Here is a 6,479-nt window from a genome sequence, read left to right as displayed (position 1 = left end):
GCAGCCTGTTGGTGCCATGCCTGGGAAATTCCATTCCAAGGTCTCACTTACGCCAAGCCAGTAGCCTCTAACTGGATCAACATGATACGCGGTTGTTCTGGAACGATCCAGTAGCCTTCAGTGGGTGAGAGGTCAGACGGAATCCATGAACTACATTCTTCCTGGATCTAAGCCTCGGACAAGGTGTGAACGTCACGAGGACAGGGCTTTTTCTTTCGGACACGAGAGGACTGTCTAAGTCATCATGTTTCCCTTATTACCGTGGCTTCTTGGAAACATAGTTTAAATAAAACACCCACAGGTACCTCCAGCCTCAGACCAGGGACCCTAAGGCTTTAAGGTGCAGGTCAAGAAGCAGCTTGTTTGTTTGTTTGTTTATTGCAGGTCAAGAAGCAGCTTATTTGAGACAGGGTTACTCTGTGTAGGCTTGGCTGTCCTAGATTCTCTTTGTAGACCAGGCTGGCCTTGAACTCACAGAGATCTGCCTGCCTCTGCCTCCCGAGTGCTGAGATTACAGTCCCAGCCACCGCGCTCGGCCAGGAAGCAGTTTCTATTCAGTCCTTCAGCACCTACTGTGTGCAGGGCCTTGTGGAAACGTGTTGAGTTAGCCGCTGTGCAAGAACCCCATCTTTCCAGTACTTGGAGAACCCTGGGCGCAGCAAGCAGAGGGGCCCAGTAACTTCCTCGGATCCAGCACGTGCTTTAACTGCACCCCCTCCATGCACCTTCCTATGCACTGTGCACAGGAAACAGGGCTAAAGCTTGGACTGCGGGCAGGAAGAAAAAGCCCCTCAGGAAGTCGCTTAGTTGGAAGCACACGCAAAGGGGACAAGCTGGGGCGGGGCTGCAGAGGAAACCGCTGTGGGCAGCACTGGAAGAGCATGAGGGCTGCTGGCACAGGGGTAGACCGACCTCCTCTTCTGCCCACTTCCCGGAGTCTGAGCACAAGGCCTGCGGGAGGGCAGCCCAGGCCTCCAAGAACCTGAAGGTCAGTCAGGACACCTACGGGGGCGGGGTGAGGAAACCGGTGGGAGGAATGCCTGTCCCCTGGTCCCCTGCAGGTGGGCATGGCTGAGAGCCAGCGGGTCCCCCTGTAGGCACCAGAGGTCCACTGACCCTACACTCCCTACCACCCAGCCCGGTTGGCCACTCTCTGAGGCCTCAACCTTTAGCGTCCCCTCCAATTCTTCCTCCTAGTCTGGCCTCCAGATTCTGAACTTGTCTCCATCCGCCCCTGCCCGGTCTAAGCATTTTTTTCTCCTCTGGGTTCACTTTCAGCCAAGCCCTGTGGGTTGTATAACCTTGAGACCTGGTCACACTGCTGCTGTTCTGCTGTTCTTCATCCTTTTCTAGGTCCTCAGGTGTGCTGGTGTCACCTATCCTCCCAGGACACAACGGGAGTGACACCAGGTGTACAGGGGAGGGCCTTGGAGTCCCTTTGGCCCAGACCCCACCCCCACCCCGGAAATCCTGGCTGCCCCCTTCTGCCTTCGGGAGGTTGCCGTCCAGCCCAGCCAGGAAGAAAGGGGCTGTCAGAGGGGTATTCTGGCCTCTAGGCAACTCTCCCAAATGTGACAGAAGCCCCCCCCCTGAGGGAGGGGAAGCTCTAAGTTAGCACCTCCTGTGCAGTTTACGTGAAAACAAAAGGGTGTGTGTGGGGGGGTGTGCTAACAAAATAGCTCTGGGAAAAGATCCCAGCTCCCAAGCCTACGTAGTAGTTTCTAATACCTGGGACCCACATGGTAGATGGAGGGAACCCTCTCCCTAGGGTGGTACTTTGACCTCTACATGTGTGCTGTGACATGCACACACATGCACACACACATACACAGAGAGGAGGGGGAGGAGAGGGAGGGAGATAAGAGAGAGAGAGAGAAAAAAAAAAAGCCAAAATAGCACTTGGCATTGACATCCTTGGAAGCTGGTGAAAAAATTCACGTCTGATATGTCCCATTTCCCAGCCACTGTCTGTGGGAGAGACAGTGCTGGACACCTGAAGGCAGAGGGAAGACCTCCCCTATCTTGTCCCTGGCCCTCCCTGAAATCCCTGAGTTTCCTGTCTGTGGCCGACCCCACCCTGTCTGTCCAGGCCTCCCTTTCCAGCTCCTAAGGACCCCTTCCTGGCTGAGAAAATTTTTTCCTTGCCTATCGGGGTGAGAAAAACAGAGTTCTTCTAGAAAAGGGCCACACCCTAACACACAGGAGAGCCCCTCCCTTCAGAACAGCTGCAGCCCCCTTGGTCTCTCCTATCTCCTGAGCCAGATGTTTGGGGCCCTCCACCTGACAGCTGATGGCTGCCTGTCACAGGGCCCAGGCCTATGGGTGTGTCCGCTGCCATGTGTGTGTCTAGGGGCATGTGGTTAAGACACTGGCTTTGAGCCAGCTTGGCTTACCACTGTGTGACCTTAACAGAGTTTCCAGAAGTCCCTGAAGGTTCCAGTTCAAGAGGTTCTGAGGTAGGGAGGACAGGGCCAGGAGGCCCTTGGCATGGAGAAGCTTGGTGGAGAGCAAAAGTGTCATTTTCAGAGAAAACCTCAGTTGGTACCAGGGTCTCCTGTTGGCACTGAGACACTCCCAACACAGGGAGGAGGAGATACCCTCAGGCCTGGCTGATGGGAGGGGCCAGCGAAGCCTCTGGATCATGGGCTCCTGAGGGCAGGCAGCTCCTGCTCCGTGGAGTGTCTTAAACAAGCCTTGAGCAGCCCCACCTCGATCCCAGTGGTGGCTTCAGAAGAGCCCTCACAGGGAAAACCTCGAAACGAAACTCCATTTCCTCTGTGTGTCTCAGTCTCTCTGTGAAGGAGAGAACAAACCAACTGGGCTCAGTGACTCAGCTGTCCCTGGAAGGGCAAAGGGCGGGAGAGAAAAGGCCTCCAGGTCCAAACTCCCCTCCCTTCAAGCTGTCAGTTTGTTTTTGAACAGACCTTAGGGCAGCCAATCAGAACTGAGGTCTCAGGCTTGTGCCTTCCTTGCTGGTTCCTGGCCAGGGAAACCAGCAAGGGGGGGGTGTGCCCTGGGTGGGAAGCAGAGTAGTGACTGGAGGTGCTCCTCCTGAGTTCCCTTGATCCTGCCAGCTACCAGACTTGAGGTGTCCTGTTTCAGAGGCTTGTCTGGCACAGAAGAAGTGGAGAAACTTACGCTTACGCTTTGGAAACAGGCTGAAGGCTTCCCCAGCTTCAGCTCTGTGAAGATAAGGAGTTAGTGTCTTTATTCATCCAGGTGTCCGTCTGCAAACGTTTACTTTCCTCCTGCTGATGTATGTGCTAGGAAAGACAAAAAAAAAAAAAAAAGGAATACAAAAGCACAGAACCCAAGCTAGGGGATGGAATCTTGGAGGTGGGGGAGAGCAGAGTTAAACACGAAGAAACCCAGAGCCCCTGGGGAACTCCTGGGAGCAGAATCCTCTAACGTTTTTGGTGCGACTCCCAAAGGTGAACAGGGATTCCCTCCGGTGATTTAGCAGAGAAGTAAACAGCTTATTGAGATACTGAAGTCCCGTTGCAGACATGCCGGAGGGCCCAGAGAAGGGCTGTCAGGAAGGAATACCAGGACCTGCCCAGTACAGACAGACACCTTCACCTTCCGCCTCCTCAGCCCAGCAGAGTCTAGCCTTTGTAGGAGCCCCATGGGTGCCCACTCCCCCAGGGCTCTTCCCTGCTGGAGGCCATGGCGCCCACCGACTCTGGCAGCACCCAGAGATGCTCTCCAACCTGTTCCCACACGGAGAAAATGAAAGCACCAGGAGCGAGTGAATTCTGTATCCACAGAGAGGGAAAAGAAAGTCTGGATGGATTGGGGGTGGGAGAAGGGGCTGGAGAGATGGGTCAGAGGTTGAGAGGACCGGCTGCTCTTCCAGAGGACCCAGATTCAATTCCCAGCAACCACATGGCAGCTTACAGCTGTCTGTAACTCCAGTCCCAGGGCTTCTGACACCCTCACGCAATACATACATGCAGACAAAACACAATGGAAATAATAATAATAATAATAATAATAAAATGTCAAGGTGGGACTCATTATCTGGGATCCAGTTAAAGGCCAGACTGGTCTACAGAGTTCCAAGACAGCCAGGGCTACACAGAGAAACCCTGTCTTGAAAAACAAACAAAATAAAAGCTAGGAATGGCGGTGTGCTTGGGGAGAGAGAGACAGGCAAATTCCTGGGGACTTGCTGGTCAGCCAACCCAGCCTTCTAGGCAAGTTCTAGGTCAGTGAAAAACCCTGCCTTCTTGGGGGGGAGGGGAGGGGCGTGGCTTATGAAGAACAGCATTGGGTTTGTCCTCTACCCTAGGAAAATAGACACCAGCAGCTCTCAGCGGCTGAAGTGAGGAAAATCCGAGCAACAAAATTGAAGGTAAAATTACCGGTAGTTCTCAGTGGCTAAAATGAGGAAAATCTGAGCAACGAAATTGAAGGTAAAACATACAAAAATGTAGTCGATTAATCTCAATTCAATGATGACAGTTGGCTCTATTTTCTATTCCAGCATCACTTCATCTCACAAAATGGAGTCAGTGCTGCAGCGGGTGGCACAAAGGAATCTGGTTTCGTAGAGGAGAGACTGAAGAAAGTTGAAGCAAAAAGACGGGAGAACAGCCCGGCTCTTCCGAAAGTAACTTTCCTTTTAAGGTGGGGTACACAAACAGAACAATAGGGAAGTGTTGGGTGATATGTATTTGAATTAGAATGGACCCTCCCTGAGGGTATGTTTGAATACTTGGGCTGTAGTTAGTGAAACTGTTTGGAGAGAATTAGGGGCGAGGTCTGACGGGAGGAGGTGTGTCACAGGGGTGGGCTGTGGGGCTTCAGAAGATTCCCAGGATCCCTCGCTCTCTAACTTATGCTTGTGTTTCTCAGCTGTTCCTGCCACCGTACCTTTCTTCTGCCAACCTGGACTCAAACCCTCCGAAGCCGTAAGGCCGGTTAAATGCTTCCTTTCCTAAGTGCCTTGGTCGAGACGTTGTGTCACAAAAATAGAAAAGTTACTAATGCAACATGTCTGAAAACAAACAAACAAACAAGTAAATTATATAAAAGCAGCGGGCACAGTGGTGCAAGCCTGTAATCCCAGCACTGGGGAGGCAGAGGCAGGTGGGTCACTGTGAGTTCGAGGCCAGCCTGGTCTACAAAGTGAGTCCAGAACAGCCGAGGCAACACAGACAAAGCCTGTCTCGAAAAACAAAACAAAATTATATAAAAGCCAGGCAAGGTGGTGCAAACCTTTAGCCCTTGGGAGGCAGAGGAAGGTGGATCTCTGCCAGTTCTAGGCCAGCCAAGGCTATTCAGTGAGACCCTGCCTCAAAAACAGACACAAAAACATTTTAAGCAAAAATACACAATCAATATTCTCAAGTTTATACCGATAATGATTGAGTGAGTTCGTAAGTGGAGAGAAGAGACAGTCTCCCATGTAGAAAAATTCTAAGAGATATATAGAATTCCTCAGGGGTGGCGATCTTAAGAGACGCACCGCGTATGAATTGGAGGTTGGAAAGCCAGGGACGTTGCTACAGTGGACAGTCTTTCAAGCCCCAGCCAGCACACTGGCTCACCTTCAATCGGCATGAATTCAGAGACTCGTCACCGGTCCAAGTCCCAAGAATAAATGATGGTTGGATGCCAGATTATAAGCGGGACACCTGCATCACCCTCTCCAAGACTCGGGGAACATCAAGGGGAAAGGGCAGAGGAATATAAAAGCCAGACAAGGGGGGTGGCAGTGTGGAGCACTGACCCCTAGTGTGTTGCACTCACATTTATGGCAGGAGTGGCTCCCGGGCTCTGTGCCGCCCTGAGGATTTACATACAGAAGTTTACATACAGTCAAAGGTTGATGGGGGGGTGGGGGGGGGTGAAGGCAGGACATTTTCTTCAGTGCTGTTGCCACTGATAAGATGCCCGTGCCCCCGTACTTAATCTCTCTGTCTCTGTCTCCCTGTCTGTCTCTCTCTCTCACACCTACGCAAACTGAAAGTAGAGGAGGTACCAGTGGAAAGAGGAAGGGATCAGTGGGAAGGGGGTGGAGCACCAGGAGAAAACCGGGAGAACTCGACTGAAACACCACTGGGCAGCACATGGCCTCGGCACCCTGAATGCAGGATGATCTTGGATGCTAAGGAGGCTTCGGCTTGGTCGGTACTTGGAGAGAAAATACATCGTGTGTGAAAACGTCACGTTGGAACCCGGCATTACGTATAATTAGCATATGCCAATAAAACGTTTTCACGATCTCGTCGGTAGTATTTTATTCATACAATCGCACGAAGGGAGGGCTCTGGGCTGCTTGGCGCTGCCCATAACCTTAGTCTAGTCCCGAGAGAAGCATCAGACAAGTCCCATGTCTGTGCTCTTGGCTCTGCTTTCCAGTTAAAGAGTCTCCCACCCCTCTGTGCATGGCTGGGAAGATGCCATGCGGATGTGGCTAACATCTGCAGCCAGCCGACTGGAGGCAAAGTGAATGAGCCCTGATGTTCTGGATG

At 52.2% G+C, this 6,479-nt stretch overlaps 1 long non-coding RNA gene across 1 annotated transcript; it reads left to right on the top strand.

Annotated features, from left to right (window-relative positions):
- Window positions 1-828: 828 nt before the first annotated feature.
- On the top strand, window positions 829-5,762 carry LOC132655386 (uncharacterized). Its single transcript, XR_009593199.1, has 3 exons — window positions 829-988; window positions 4,487-4,629; window positions 4,858-5,762. It is a non-coding gene; the product is annotated as an uncharacterized LOC132655386 (long non-coding RNA).
- The last annotated feature ends 717 nt before the right edge of the window (window positions 5,763-6,479 follow it).

The sequence above is a fragment of the Meriones unguiculatus genome, chromosome 7 (genome assembly GCF_030254825.1).
Source record: "Meriones unguiculatus strain TT.TT164.6M chromosome 7, Bangor_MerUng_6.1, whole genome shotgun sequence".
Classification (NCBI taxonomy): domain Eukaryota; kingdom Metazoa; phylum Chordata; class Mammalia; order Rodentia; family Muridae; genus Meriones; species Meriones unguiculatus.
The sequence above is the reverse complement of the archived record's forward strand: the minus strand, read 5'-3'. Positions and strand labels throughout refer to the sequence as shown.